This window comes from Rhipicephalus microplus, chromosome 7, assembly GCF_043290135.1.
Source record: "Rhipicephalus microplus isolate Deutch F79 chromosome 7, USDA_Rmic, whole genome shotgun sequence".
Taxonomy (NCBI): Eukaryota; Metazoa; Arthropoda; class Arachnida; order Ixodida; family Ixodidae; genus Rhipicephalus; species Rhipicephalus microplus.
In genome coordinates, this window is record NC_134706.1 from 32591115 (window position 1) to 32607668 (window position 16554).

General features: G+C 45.1%; 1 long non-coding RNA gene across 1 annotated transcript in view; it reads right to left on the reverse strand.

Moving 5' to 3' along the window:
* The window catches only part of LOC142767394 (uncharacterized), a 202801-nt gene that overhangs the window by 109886 nt on the left and 76361 nt on the right, over positions 1–16554 (reverse strand). The window contains exon 2 of the long non-coding RNA XR_012884850.1: positions 9957–10036. This is a non-coding gene — a long non-coding RNA (uncharacterized LOC142767394). The remainder of the gene's footprint in view (positions 1–9956; positions 10037–16554) is intronic.

A 16554-nucleotide genomic window follows, 5' to 3' on the forward strand; every position in this document is an offset into this window, starting at 1 on the left:
CCATTTATAGGACCCGAAGTATTGACATTTTCAATATATCTGTTCGCACAGTGCTTCATTGGAGTCATGCAAGCTTAAAATATGGTGCTCCCACAGAGAAATTTTTCTTCCTGTGCTGTGACCAACGGAAAAACTATGTAGACAATAATGAAAAGAGATCACAACTAGGCTTAGCTGTGTGATGTCTGCCTCAATAAAAATGTAATAAATTAATGCAAGTGTGCTTATATCACCATGGTGTTGCCAGTTTATTACTACATTAGATATGAATCTCTGCTCGCTCCACCATGGTGTTCCTAAGGGCGTACACAGTCTTACCTCTGAGACAGCATTGCCAGAACTAATTTCATTGTCACAATCTTGAACAGGTGTGCAACAAGCATGCGCCAGTGCAGAGAACACAAGAGAAGTGGTCACTGCTTGCATGTTCAAGGTCGTATACACGCACACCGGACTATGATTTTGCAGTGTCTTACATCTTGAGTGGAGTATACATCGTGATGGCAGGAGCCATCTCTGTGGTCACCAGCTAGACTGTCACAATGTGCATATTGTTGCTTCAGACAACTGTTTAGGACAAAAAAAGGGCACCGTAGAAAAAAAATATTTTTAGGCTAATGTAAGAGCTTGTGGTGAGGAGACTCTCAAAAGGTATATGGTGTGTCATCTTGCAATAGAGAAGCAACATTTATACCTAGTTTATGTTAGTAGGAGTCAGCTAAACATTGGCCATACAAGCTTGTGGCTAGAGAAGGATGATGTCCTGAAGATGCCCTCCTGAAATGTTAACCTGCACCGTCCTCCCTTGCCCTTCTTGGTGCACTGGAATTTTTGCCCTATAGGTACTAATTCCTTCAGTGGGTACTCTTGAAGGGCTTCTGAATAAGCTCACTCTTACCACCTCCTTTACCCAAGGGCAAATCCGACTGTTGAAACTTGTTTGCTTGGCAGAAATTTTTAACAGGAAAAGAAGCTTCACTCGTTACACAAATAAAGCTACAGCATTGCAAGATTACTATGATGTTATGTACACAGACCTCCCACATACAACTAACTAAAATCTCACCACTTACCTCTATGGTGAGCCTGATTATGCCTTAAGACAGCATGTAAGTTTCTTGATCCTATACTTTTTAATCAGTACATGAACCTTGAAAAAACAAGATCGTCACGTGCAGTGCATAAAACCTGTGCTTACGAAGTGCAATGACGCAATCGGAAGCATCAGCAAAAGTAAATTCACCCTGCTGGAAAGCAAACTGTGCGTGAAGCCTGTAAATGTACTGTTAACAAAGTCTTCTCGACAACTTCATTACTTCTACTTCTGCAATTTTCATAATCCTGTCTCTTCATACCTTGCTGTCAACCCAAAAATTATTGACCTATGAGGTGTTACTCATATGACCATGCTCATTTAACATACCTGCAAGCCTCAGAGCTAACATAATAAAATTGAAGACTTTAATAAATTAATGCTCTCTGCTACTCACCCCTTCAAAAAAAATTTTTAGCATCCCCTTCAAACCTGTTTTTTAAACACTGAACAGGCACAGTGACGTGACTCATGAAAGGCATATCCGGAGCTTGTGGTGCAACTAAAATCTTTTTGGAGCAGCATAAAAGCTGCCTGAAGCTTTTAAGCTAGAGCTGTTGCACCACATCTTACAGGGAACTAGTTCATGAACATATGCATGCATGTTCACTTGGACTTCTGCTCAACATAAACGTAGGCTTTTTGCTTTTTTGCAGACATCCCCAATTTATATAAAGCTACCTAGCGCTTTCCGGGAATTCACATGGCATTTGTAAATGACTCTGGCTTTCAACGATAGTTTAGCTACAATATTGAATCACGGACTGGTTAGACTATTTATGCATTGTATTTACTTTCCAAAAAAAAAAAGAGTCTGATTATATTAATGCTTTTATGAGTACAACCTAATCGTTCAATCTGTGGAGAAGTGGTTGCTGTCATCGTTTATGTACAGAATTGTTAGGTCCCTGATTAAAGAGCACTTCATAAAAAAAGGGTTTTGTAACTGGTTCTTACTGCCAATTATTTATTATGGCTCGACAAAATTTAGAGTTATGGGGGAGTAAGTAGTTACAATTGGCAAACTGTTTGACATGTACAGTCGTCGAGGTCGAGAAGCCCAGCCGAGACATACCGGAATAGTGGAACACCATGCTTTCTAGGAGAAGTAAAAGTGATTGTACAGCATGCGGTATTGCTGATAAAATTTGCCCACTGTATGGACTTAAAACTTAACCACCTTGTATGAAATATTTTGAAAGTAAACTGTAACAAATAGGACTACAAATAAAAAAAAATAAGTGGTCAGTTCTATATGCAGGTACTAAATTACTGTATTTTAATACAGTAAAGCAAGACTGTTGTCCAAGCACAACTAGCTCATTATTACTTTTATCTGACAGTAACCACAACAGTTAGAAACTATTTGGCTGAAGTCACGTGGTAACTTTTGTAGTATAAGCGGGTTCAGATTGTTAAGAAAGTTGGTGCCCAGCAACGTTTTCAACTACATTGCACGTTCATGTCCACTGTGATAACATCTTCAAATCGCAGGGGTAACGTATGGATTTCAAGCGTATGCCATATACTTGCTCCCTGAGAGAACACAACAACAAAGAGTGCACGCATGCTTGACACAAATAATGAAATTTATAAAAAAGATGTAGCAGGTTTCGTCTCTTGGTGCAGATCCCTGCAGGCACTTACCTAATTCCCACCCCATTTTGCCAACAAGCAGCCCATGTAAAACGTTCGAACATGCGCTATTATGTCGGGTCATAACCAGTTTCCTCTAACCACCTTGCAGTTAGTTCTGGCACGACATACGTTTCAAAGATCTATTTCTTGCAAACTGTGCGAGTAATTGTAGACCATTCTTCAACAGTTATTTTTGTGCTTACTCGATAGGAAAACATGAGCTACAAATTTTCTAAGTTTCTAAAATATGAATGGTAATTGAATTGTGAATGGTAATCTACACCCAGCCTTAGCATATATTTAATTTATAATCATTTTCAATTTGAGGCATGGCACAAATTTTGAAGTACGACTGAAGCCTCTCATATGCATGTTTCGTTTATATGAAGGTGCCATTTAACAATCTTGAATTAATCCTGCAATGAACTAACATCTGAATGCCTTGCGAATTGCCTGCCACAAAATATATTTTACTAGGTAAATTGTTCTGTGCTTGTTACACAAGCTGAAGATGATGACGATACTGACTGCCGCATCGTCACTGATGAGGCAGAGGATAGCGCGTGTACAATTTAGGTGCACACACGAGGCCCAATGTCAGTGCTACATTTCCAATTTAAACACGAGCGCGCGCAATATGTATGCTTTACCGCAATACACAGCGTGCACTTCACCGCAAGACACGACTGCCTTGCGGCACTGTTTAATTTTAAGAAGGCGCTTAAGGTGGCAATTTTGAGCGAATATTTATAGTGCTCCCAGCATATCTTCAACTTTATTTCTTTTTTTTTTCTTTGTATACACCCACAAGAAAAGACATAGCTTAGAAAACCGATTATCGTATTCGGCGACAACATATTTAGGCCACTTGGAAAATAACGTCATGTGAACGCCTGGTAATAGTCCATCGCTTCCAACTTGTGCATTTCGTATCTGTCTCACGCAGTTACGCAAGAAGAAGCTTCAATGAAAGTTTTGGCGCAAGCATACACTTCACCGAAGCGACACATCGATCCTTACGCTACACACGCACTTACCAGACATACACGTACGGCATACATCCACAAATAGCATAACACACGGTGTTCATGATCGGGCAAGTCGTTACCACATTGCTTATAGACAGTATTACAGAACGAGATCACGTATCCATGCGCAGAGGCGGTTCTCGCGAATGCATAAGGCTCCCGGCCAAGCAAAGACCACGGATAAATAACCACCGCACGGTAAAGATCCTCACAAGCTAGTGAGGAACTTTATACCTTTCGTTCCCACCACCTAAACGTCCCCAAAAAACTGTCCAACACAGCGATTCTGTCGCCGTCTATTCATACGTTTTCAGCCAAGTCAAGCCGGTTTTAAGCGGCTATTGGGTGAACCGAACCGTTTTGCCTCGAAAAGGTTCGTGCCACCCGGTGGCAGCAAACGCGGCCAAAAAAAAAACATTATTTTCGTCTGCTTCTTTCTCGTCTGCACCGGCATATGCAAAGCAGACGGCCTGCCTTGTGTACTTCTACTGACTGTTTAACTGGCTTGATTAAGAGCCAGTGAGCCTTACTGTTTCTCCAAAGAAATTACGGCAAAAGAAGAATAAGCCAGCTTCACAGTGAAAAAAAAAATCGCGCCATTATCGTATCGTGCATGCGGCGAGCGGGACCAAGTTCAAAACGCAGCTCGCCAAAGCCGTTATCTGATCATCGTGGCACCGGCGATTCGATCAAAGAAAAATTGCTGTGTCCGCGGGGACAGCGTGCCCCCATAAGTCGCCCCTTCTGAGATTTGGCTAAATACATGCAACGGGCGAACCCGAAATAAAAGCGAAGGTGTTTCTCAACGTAATAAGCATGTCACGCCTTGTGATAACCGCGTCCGATAGTCTACGCATGGACGTAAGTGATCGCTTTTACCGGACAACACGTTTGTCTAAAAGGTTTGTAACAGTCGTGTTTGCAGCCATGTAAACACCATCGCCCGTCCGTATGCTAGATTTTCCGTTTGTACTTCTTCATGTGAGCGGTGATAGCATATTGATCGGTCGATACCATCGTTTCTGCTTATGCGGTCCGGTCCGGCAGTGCTTACGCTTTCTTTATCTTTCTGCTTCATAGGACACGATTATGCATGCATCATGGTGTTGAGTAGACGGGAAAATGTAAAAAGAACATCCGGGTACCTAACTTTTGGCAGTATGTTTAATTCGGCCCGAGTTATCTGAAACCGAAATCGCGCCCCGGTTTAGCGTATTGTAACCAGGCAACGACAACCAACCGATGATGCGCTCGGCTTTGGCAGTTCAGAGCAAAGCAGAAGGACGCGTATTAGACGCCCGGGTCGCATTGCGATGAGAATCGAATGTAAACATGTCCGCGCACGCTAGAGAATATTCACAGGGGATCGATGTTAATCCGGTGTTCCACGTTACAAGCGGCGTCTCGTAATCTTTTCGTGGTTTGGTATGTGTACTTAAAGCTTCAGAATCAGAAAAATAATAAACGTCACGCCTACACTGCATGCTTAGCTAAGTGACAACGAAAGCTACTGGAGCGGCTTTTCTGTTACAGCACGTTGTGAACCCTCCTACGCTTCCCTACACGACGATAATTATGATGTATGCCATAGTGGGTACCTCGCAACTGTGGCTGGCCACCTGATATGTAGCGGGTACCTTGTAGCCATGACTGGCCACTTTATATGTAGCGGGTACCTTGTAGCTGTGGCTGGTCGCCTTATACGTAGTGGATGACTTGTGGCTGTGACTGGCCACCTCGCATGTAGTAGGTACCTTGTGATTGTGGCTGGCCACCTTATATGTAGCGGGTACGTTTTAGCTGTGACTGGCCACCTTATATGCAGTGGGTACCCTGTAGCTGTGACTGGCCACCTTATGTGTAGTGGGTACCTTGAAGCTGTGACTGGCCACCGTATATGTAGCGGGTACCTTGTAGTTGTGGCTGGCCACTTTATATGTAGCGGGTACCTTGTATATGTGACTGGTCACCTTATATGTAGTGGATAACTTGTGGCTGTGACTGGCCACCTCGCATGTAGTAGGTACCTTGTGATTGTGGCTGGCCACCTTATATGTAGCGGGTACGTTTTAGCTGTGACTGGCCACCTTATATGCAGTGGGTACCCTGTAGCTGTGACTGGCCACCTTATGTGTAGTGGGTACCTTGAAGCTGTGACTGGCCACCTTATATGTAGCGGGTGCCTTGTAACTCTAGCTGGTCACCCTATATGTAGTGCGTACTTTGTAGCTGTGGCTGGTCACCTTATATGTAGTGGGTACCTTGTAGATGTGGCTGGCCACCTTATATGCAGCGGGTATACCTTGTAGCTGTTGCTGCTCACACTGCATGGTACCTTGTAACTGTGGCTGGTCACCGTATATGTAGTTGGTACCTTGTAGCTGTGGCTGCTCACCCTATATGTAGTGCGTACCTCGTAATGGCGACTGGCCACTTTTTATACGGTACCTTTTAACTGTGGCTGGTCGCCATATATGTAGTGGCTACCTCGTAACTGTATCTGGTCACCCTGCGGGAAGACCAGCCACAGTTACAAGGTACCCACTACGCCATAAATTATAGTTTTAGTAAAGTATAGAGGACCAGCCACTGTTGTAAGGTACCCACTACGCCACAAATCATAATTCTTGCGAAGTAATGAAGCACCCACTACGTCATTATTCCTCATTCTGTGGAGAAGCGAGGTACCCGCTACACATCTCAAAGCGTTACGTGGACTTCGTTGACGCCGTGCCTGAGAAAGATCAAGAATAATTACCCAGTTATTTGTAATGGGTGGGAAGATACGTAAACCACCTACTGGTCACGCAATGCGTATTGTGTGAAGCCGTTATTTTACACTTATTGCCATACACCTATGCGATGCTATAAAACGTCTTTTAAGTGAACCCTTGCCCAATATGAAGCAGGTATGGTCCGTTTGCAAAGGCGTTTTAAACACCGGCGTGGTTCCCTGGTACAATACTCGCCTGCTACGCAGAGGGAGTATAGGTTCGAATCCCACTCGATCCTGGGCATTCTATTTCCTCACATCGCGCTATAGTGGTTGTACACGAACAGGGACTGCAACGGCTACCAAAATTGGTGGTTCTGATCTCGTAACAGCTTTCATTGTCAAAAAAAGAATTTTGCCGTATATTTCGAGTGCTATGATCTAGCGATGCGCGTAGGATGGCTTTAAATTTATCCCTTCCGGTGGTTTTACCCTTTGGAGCAACCGAAATGGGTTTGGCCACAGGAACGTTTGCGAAGCCGCATGCAAATTTACAAGAAAAAACAAAACGAATCCAATGTTAAGCTCAGGCGTAAATTCACTTTATTTTCGCCCTATTAGCCTTGCGGAATTTTTTTCTCTATTTCCTTCGTTTATTATATTATGAATCCTTTTTTACCAATGAGTTAATTTTTTTAAACCATCCGTGTATAAACGTGATTGGTTCGTAAAGCAATTTATCTCCAAATTAAGGTACCATCCATTTCATGGTTGATCCCCCGTGGTGGGTTACTCCGGGGCTCTAAAAAAAAAACTACGAACTAACTGACCAACCAACGATGTGTGTACATGTAGGTGAATGGACTTTGCATACCGCGGACATCCTTCCTACCAAGTCTCGCGTGACCAAAGAATCATCAGCATTCCTACGTTGTTGACGTCAATAGTGTTGTTGCTTTTTGCAAAAACAAAAACAAAAAAAACGGGAACGATGAACGTGAGTACGCTGCCTTGGACCTTCACCTTCTAAACCGGGAACGTTAAAATTTGTTTTCATCTAGCTGTATCATCTTCGGATTTGACTTTATGCATAGGGCTACGCGTACGCACAAGCGTCCGACCATGCATTTCAAAAAGTGGGCTACACGATCTTTTGTGTAGCGCCTTCACACATGGCATCGTTTCTTCGAGACGCGACCACCCTAGGAGTCGTATATCAAAACGCGGTACACGAAAAACGTTTACGAAGGGGGAAAAAACATTTCCTCTTCACTGAAACAACTTCAGGCACAGTGTACTCTGCTTGCAACTCGAAGGGAGAGGATAAACAAGGCTCACATTTATGAGACATAAAAAAAGCAAAACAACACTAAAGAACATCACATATTCATTCGAACGCCCCCCCCCCCGCCCCCAACACACACACAAAACACTCAACCACGTCTAAGCCTGAGTTTAAAACAACAACAAAAAAAAAACCGTGCAGACGGCCTCACTGGGATATCTCTGGGACATCTGCGAACTATAATAACGTAGTTCTTCAAGCGATCCTTTGCACGTGCTCAATCCGAACCTACACTTTGCAGCAACGAAGCTTTTAAAATAAAAGCGCGATAAGGTAGAGGTGATAGGGTATTGGCGCGTCGACGTTGAGATGTCGACGCACCAATGAGAACGACGATCATTCTAAATATGGCAGGCAGATATAACAAATGGTGCCACGCAACTCGATGCGATTCATTTTCCAACGTCTGCAAAGTAACGCGAGGAGCAGACGACATGCAGCGAATACACGTGTCGTCTGCTATATCGTACGGAAAAAGCAGACGGAGTCCCGCGATTCTTCAGATAAGTCAACTGCGGCTGCGGGTTTTTCGTACACAGCCTGTTCGCTTTGGCGTCGCAGACTGCTGTGTAACTTCGGCTTTTTTTTTTCAATTTGTGGTACGGTGTATGGTTTATCACCGTCACGTCCCGCATTGAATGTAACGGGGCGTGTGTAATGCGACGAGTTTATCACAAACGCCACGTTCGATTTGGAGCAATGCATGTACGGGAAGAAGGCCTGTTTTCGCAGTAGTCGTCTTCGTGCACCGTAGGTTGTGGAAGGCGGAAAGCCGTACTTTCACTGAGCCCATTAGATTTCGCTCTTAAACTCTATCTCGGCGTACATACTTTACCTTGTAGAAAGAGCTTCGTCTTCATCACGTGCCTGGTGTATCGGGCAACTAGAAATGCACACGGTGGCCGGTTTATTCGCTAAAATAGCCTTCCGCATCTTCTTTACGTCTTTCGCCTTTGCGTTTTGGACGTGGCGGGTCATTGGCAGGCGTTATACTATACGCTGTGGTGTAACGGACCCCACACACAACGGCCGCGTAGTAGCAGACGACAAGCGTTTATCGGGTGAGCAGACGAACAAAAAAAGCTAGCTGAGAAAGACGGCGAGTCTGCGAATAAAAAGAGCAGACGACGCGCGGCCGCTGAGCAGACGAACTAACAAGCTAGCAGACAAAATGCAAGCGCAGAAAGAAAGAAAGAAAGAAAGAAAGAAAGAAAGAAAGAAAGAAAGAAAGAAAGAAAGAAAGAAAGAAAGAAAGAAAGAAAGAAAGAAAGAAAGAAAGAAAGAAAGAAAGAAAGAAAGAAAGAAACGCGTGTTGGGTTCATTAAGGAAGGCAAGAGTGGCGTGGCGTTCAACGTGGAGCAGACGAAACCGACCTTTCGCAGACGAACTGAAAGCATAAGAGGGTTAGCGGTCAAGTGCACGGGCGCCGGTAAAACAACGCTCGCGGGTTTCGAAGAAAAAAAAAAGAAAGACACAAGTAGCACTGATAATCGAAAGAAGGAAAAAAACTCGTAAGGCACCGAAGCAGCCACACGGTTTCGGCGGGACCCTTTCGTGACCGCATAAACGTAACCGATGAGACGCCTAATAAACCTCCTGTTTCGCCCGAAACAGGAGGTACATGCCTTATACGATTACGCTGAGCAGAAAGTGACGGTCATTCTAGGCAGTGATCAAGATGAGTCGTACAGTCTTCTCACCTTGTGCAGAAAGGTTTATAATGTGTAAACGTGTTTACGTCACGACCTTGGTTCTCTTATACGCAAGTTTCTGGCATGTTGACACGTTATGCGCGCACACATACAAAATTTCTCGTAAAATTCTCCTTCTGTAAGCTCCTTGGCCTTCAGCACTTGACACATGTCTGGCGAGTGGCATAACGTGGCAAAATACGAAGTCAACAGTGCCGACAAACGAACGATGCAAATCAAAGCGTGTGTCTAAATTTTTTATCACAAAAATTATGCTTTCTGCATAATTTAAATGATTCAAGGTTCTGGTAGAATAATAAACTGGCCTTGTACCTACTCCGAATGTGAATACAAAGCGTAGTACAATGTTGAAGTGTTTATGAATTATTGGAAGTGACTAAATAAAACAGCATGAACGAATGACACGGAGATGTACCGACCCACTTACCTAGTAAGAATTCTTTGTAGCAGACCCCTTTCGTGAAAGGATGATGTCACTCTCTCGCCTCTGATGTCAAACTTTTTGACCTGAAATGTGCAATACGCGGTGCAAGCGTATAACAGCAATATAAAATATTGATTGATATGTGGGGTTTAACGTCCCAAAACCACTATATGATTATGAGAGACGCCGTAGTGGAGGGCTCCGGAAATTTAGGCATAAAATAAATAAAGTAGTTAACTTTACAAAGTGAAAGCAAAAGGCTAACTAGTTAGCGAAACGGAATGCATTTTTTTTAAGGACGAAACAGAACTCAGGGGTCGGCAGAAGGTGGCGTTTCATTCGCATGCGTTGCGACTTCTGGCATAACTTAGCTGACTACATAAAAGTCGGTTGAACAGACGACAAAAGGAAAAGCGCGGATTGCTAGCAACACAATCCTTTTTTCACGCTGATTTCGTCGACTAGCGAGAGGAGAAAAGAATGCACATAGCGAGCGTCATCTATCTCATTTACCGCACGACGTAAAGAAGAATAAACACGAAGTAAGCTGCAAGGACGCGCACGTCTTACGCGACACAACAAGCCGATCATAGCGTTGTTCCTCTTCAAGAGAAGTTCTCATACATCCGGGTGGGTCGGCAGCAGACGGCGACCTCGCTTCTCGCATGCAACTTCTGGTATGCATGCGTGGAACAAATTATCCGACAGTGAAGTTAGCAGAAGACAAAAAAGGGAAGCAGACGTGTAAGCGACGGTAGTAGAGGCTCGCTTAGCCTTCTTTGTAGTCAACCCTTCCGCGCTGCGCTGCGGCGTTACCGTATTCTTTCACGCTCATTTCTCTTTGTCGTCTGCTACAACGCCGTCTGCTACTGCTCAAGGCTCGTTTGTAACAGGCGGCTCGAATCGGCGTGTCATCTCACCCCCGCCCCCTGCGGTGACTGAGCTCGCTTCCAGAAACAAGCCTTCCGCGTTGCGTCTTCACGCCTTTTCGTTTTTTCCCACGCCGTCTGTCTGTCTCCCGGGCGCCATTTTCTCTTGACGACGTCTGCGAACCATGTCGTCTGCTTCGGCTGCGGTATTGCGCGTCTGCTACTGCGGAACCACTCCTTCCGTCAGTGCTTGTTATGTCCCTGACGCTTTAGATGGCTTGGAACAGGAAGGAGCGCCTAAGGGTTGATGTGACAAGTTGAAAGAAAGAACCACGGCGTTCTTATTGTTAAAGTGAAAGTACGGAGCATTCCAGAAAAAAAAAATGCAGAAAGAAAGCCGCAGATGTAACCATCACTTTTGACCAACATTAGGGGAGAAAAAAACTGCCCGATTTAGATACCATCGGAAAAAAATCACTTGTTTCACCAAAAAAAGGAGGCAATTTCTATCCCTACGAGCCCTCCTTCAAGTATGACCATATTTTACAGCTTCGTTTATTCGGCACTACGATGCCCTTAGTTGAAGCTGAAACATGAAGTCTTGCAATGCATGCGAAACTTACACCTGCTCACAGTCCAGAGGTAAAGCTATAGACAGTTCTTGTGCGACGTACCCGCAAATTTCATGAGCTACACAGGCAGTGCTATCTACTAACTTTGAGGTAGTAAATTGTTGTCACAACATTCACTACCTAAGTAGTAACTGCAGGTAGTATACCGCAGACGTTTACTACCTTAGAAGCAGCCAGAGGTAGTAAATGCCTGTGGTCTACTACCTACAGTTACTACTTATGCAGTGATAGTTGTGACAACAATTTACTACCTCAAAGTTAGTAAGTAGCACTGCCTTTTTTTAAAGAGTGTACAAACAAGTTAGCAGCGACAGCGGCGACGACCGATATTAACCAGCTAAATCTGTCTTCGAGCTTGCTAACGCGTCTCGCCGCGGCATCCTGGAGAAGCTCGTGGAAGGAATAACCCTACACCTGCCAACACGGAACGTCTACTCGGCTACGGCTACCCGCAACCGAGGCTAGGCTCAACCCGACGTTGCCGTCTGCTCGCTGCACGCGATGGAAGCCAGCTCTTTTTTGCGGTCATAAGCAACTCGTCCCGGAGATCATTCAGGGCGCGGCGTAACAGGGATTGGGCATAAAACCGGCCCGCGATTGTTTTTCTGTTGGCACTGCGTTACCGGCGGGCCACCTTTATGCACGAACGATAAAAGGCACACCTTAGATACATGCAATATGCGCAGCAAAGGCTCGGAAGCCGCTCCAACGGGCAGCATTGAACTGACGTTTACGATGTCGTCTGCCAGCTTCTTAAGCCTTGCCTTTTAACAAGCCCAGGCGCCTCCATGAACTAGGTGGCAAAGCTGTAGTTTTCCTGGCGTGCTGTGACTTGTTTCGAGATTCGGCTTCGGCTGGGCCAGCTTCGCTTGTTATAGATCGGGCTTGTGCGTGTTCATGCGTCAATTTGGCGGCGCGCGCTGTGCATTGTAAAAAAAGACGGCACGGTTGAATCGGCAAGCAGAAGGAACGGGTAAAGAAACGTGCTAGCAGACGACGCAGCTTCGGCGAGTTTTTTTCTGTAGGTTAGGGCAGTATATATATGGACAGACGACAGTTGGCATGCTCTCAAGCAGACAGGTGTAACACGTATACAACACTTTCATAAACAGGTAGACAACGTAAGATAATTGTTAAGCAGACAGAAGAAGCAGACGTCAAGCAGGCAGACAACAGCTTAAGCAAGAAGACGTGAATACCTTTTTTTCTTCTTTTTTTTACAAGATGGCACCGGAAAACAGTTGAAACAAATAGATGACAGGCATGACAGATAAGCAGGCAAACGCGAATACTTTTTTGAGCAGGTAACACCACTGTTTAAAACAGATGGAGCAGTAAGTTTTTAATAGCTAAGGTCCCTAGATGAAACAAGTTTCCAAGGTATAGCGTCACTCATTGTTCTCGAGCCGTCCTCCTAACTCTCTCAATTAATCCTCTTTTTCTCTGCCATCCGCGTCTGTAATTGGTGCATTCCTTGCACGTGATCTTGCAAATGGCTGGTGGTGTTATTTATTATTATGCGAAAGGTTCAAAACAAGTACGCACGCGCATATGGCTCCAGCCGGATTCTTGCCGTGACCAAAGACAAAATCGTAGCCAGGACATAAACTGAAGAGAAGGAGTGTGCTCCAAGTCGACCAAGATCGTTTCGCGGTGCTCTTTAAATGCAATATCCACGTTTTTCACCAATGCTGCGTTGCCGTAAAACAGCAGAAAACGGTTTCGCTCTCTTCAACTTACATTGTGCTATCCGAAATGAAGCACGCCGCGAAGTATATAGCTATGAAACATTTCACGCGAATACTTTCGTGCAACTCCGTCAACGTACGTCAGAGCGGATCTGCGAAGCGAGTTTATTTGTCGCTTTTTATTGAAACACCAGGCGCGCGTCCTATGCGCGTCTAGTGCACGCCAGTTGGTACAAATACTTGTGCGTATGCACGTACACAGAGCAGCTGGAGGGTGTAATCAACGCACCTTCAGAAACATTTCACGCTTCACCAGTCCACGCATGAGCCGAAACGCGCAGCTTGGAGACACCTCACCAGTAGAACTCTCACTTATTCAGGAAGTTCCGAGCGCCGCATCAGAATCACCTGGCATCACGATTGTCCAAATGGGCCCATTAGCAAAAAAATACCGTCATCGCAGGGCTGCTAGTCAAGCGTTCGTACCAGTATGGACGTAGCTTTTTTTTTTTCTTGCGTGTGCATCAAGCCGGCTTTAATCGTTCGTCACAACGTCACACCCTGTGGTCCTTGACAGGGTCCAGCAAGAAGCGCGTTCATTGTCTCACAGCACGAACAAAACACATTCGGAGAGCTGGGCTGTGTTCCAATTCTTAGACAGCTCGTAGACAGTCTTGGAACACACCCCTGGACAAACTATGATGTGTGACGTGAGACGCCATGGCTAATGGTGTAAAATATAGAGCCGCACAACGTTGCCAGTTGAGTAATTAACACATCCCCCTTGCTCTTGTGTTGTACCGTTTATGTTCATAAAAGTAACTGTTTATTCTACGACTCATTTCGTTCTATTTTGTTTCATTTACACCCATTGACTAAGCAACTGAACCCAAACATTCGCTTTTTTAATAAAAGCTTTGAACCTTGCAGGGGGTGCTACAGGAACATAGGCGAGAAGGAAAGGGAAATGTGTCGCTACCTTGGAAACTTGTTTCATCTAGGGACCTTATTAATAGCGAGTAGCAGTGGGGCACTAGCCAAATTCGTTGTCGCCGCACTCTCCATTAGCCTTCGACAGGCACGTGGCGCACTTCATCATGCGCGACTCGCGCCATGAAAGCGGCCTGCGGTGGCCGTCCGCGAAACCTGATCCTGGTATTCGGCAATCTTCAGTCCCAAACACGTGCGAAGGTGAGCCATCCATGGGGAGATTGCCTCGTTAACGCATGTGATGTCCTCGAAGGCGCCACTGTCCTATCAAGTAGACACGCACTTCACAGGCACAGAATTATATAGCTATAGCGCCCACGTTTCGGTAATCGATAATACGCACATCGAAAAGCGGTCCCGGCCCTAACAAAGTATATAACTTGCAGTGGACAACGAGTACATATAATATCCGTATGCGTGTTCAGTAAACTGGGAAAGGTGGGGGGCAAAGAAAAGCTCGTTATCTCAACATCACTCCCTTGGTAGATGTACCTTCTTACGCACGTATTTATCGAGACCACGCTGATAATAAACAAGAAGAAGGACTATAGACCTCACGAAAAATTTGCCCAGACTGCTCGCTCATCGCCTGTCAACGAAAGAGTTACACGAGACGCCTAATAAGGGAGCCAAAGAGGCGCTAATTAGGAGAGGAAAAAAAATGAGGTCTATGGCCTCGTGTAACAACGCCCAAAAAGCTCTCCCAATAACGAAGCATATATTGATTAGCACCTCTGCCTCCTTTGGCCGCCTAAGCCCCAATTTGGCGTGAACAAGCACCGGTTCGCACATCCTGTCTGCAGTGCCGGGCGAAGAACCAGACCACCTGCGCTAAGTGGTGTGAACACCTGCTATATACGCCTTATTACCGGGTTGGTAACTTTGCAGCGTTGTAGCCCTTTTTTTATTACACTATGAACACGAAGATTGTTAAGCGACCGCAGCTTGGCAGATAGGCCACCAATAATAGACGAAAACAGAAACACAGGACACCAAGAATAAATCAACAACTGCAGGCCAAACTTGAGTAAGCACCGACTACGTCAGTTACTCAAGTAAATGCCAACAGGGGCAAGCTCGAGTACTTCAGTGCTTGTGGGGCGCCAGTCTTACATAAAATCGAAGCAAGTTGAATGTGAAACTTTCTATAGTACACTGTGGCACTGTGGGCCGTGCGCATGAATTCTTGGACACTTTCGTTCGGTGATGACGACCGGTGACATCTACTGGCAGCCAGCGCTGGGACAGCAAATCATTCTCTAGCCTTCTCGATCCAATCTGGTTTTGTAACATATGTCACGTGATACGATCGCATCGGCAGCGCCGTCTATGAAGGGCACATGGCCAGCTGTCCCGCTTCACCGCATAAGGAAAGTGAAATTGCAATGCAGCGTTCGGGCTTTTTTGCGGGCCTGTAGCGGGGCCAGTGCAGCTATGTCGTTCAATTTAAATAGACAAGTGTTCGCGGAAGATGACTATGCAGTAAGCTGTTGTCTCTTGCTCCTTGGTACTCCTTTCAGGGCGCACCAAGTTTCCGTTCGTTATGCATGTGAGCTGCAAGTACAGCCTGACGGGCAATAATGCAATAATTTGGTGCGAAGGAATGAAGTGAATGAAAACATGGCCACGTATCTGCGAGCTTCGCTGCAAGTGTCGTCGAAAGACGATGGCATCCTGCCTGCCAAGCGGCCATTTATCTTTTGCCTTGCCTCAGACAGCACCTCGTGTATGTGGAATCGACCGCATCGGGCTGACATTCGTAAAATAGGTGAGGCGCTGCGTGACATATGAACGCCATCTGGCGGTGCCCTCGGGAAACATGAGCTTGTGCAGAACCCAGCGCCACTGCCAGGTGGAGGCACCTTAGCGTCGTCGAAGTGCTTTCTCGGGCATGGCGTCGCATTTTCAACGCAGCGTAAGCAACACTATGGTCTTTTGAATTACGTACTTATGTATTTCCTAGTAAATGAACACACAAAATAATACTTATGTATTTATGTTGCGCCTCAGATATGCGTGATATTTGCTCCTCTATTAACGATGTTCGCAAGTATGAACGCAGCCACGAGTTCGAAACGCCCGGCCGTTCAGCAAAGACTTAAACTTTGGCCGGGTGGCTCCATCGTTTGTCATACATACATACATACATACATACATACATACATACATACATACATACATACATACATACATACATACATACATACATACATACATACATACATACATACATACATACATACATACATACATACATACATACATACATACATACATACATACCCAAATTTCTGCATTCAAGTATCCCGAGAGGAAAGACAATCGTCCATAGAAAACATGGTTGATCCCACCGCCATAGGATTCGGTACGATACGAAAGTGAACAGGGTCCTTAAAAAAAGTAACTTAATGTTTTCTGTACA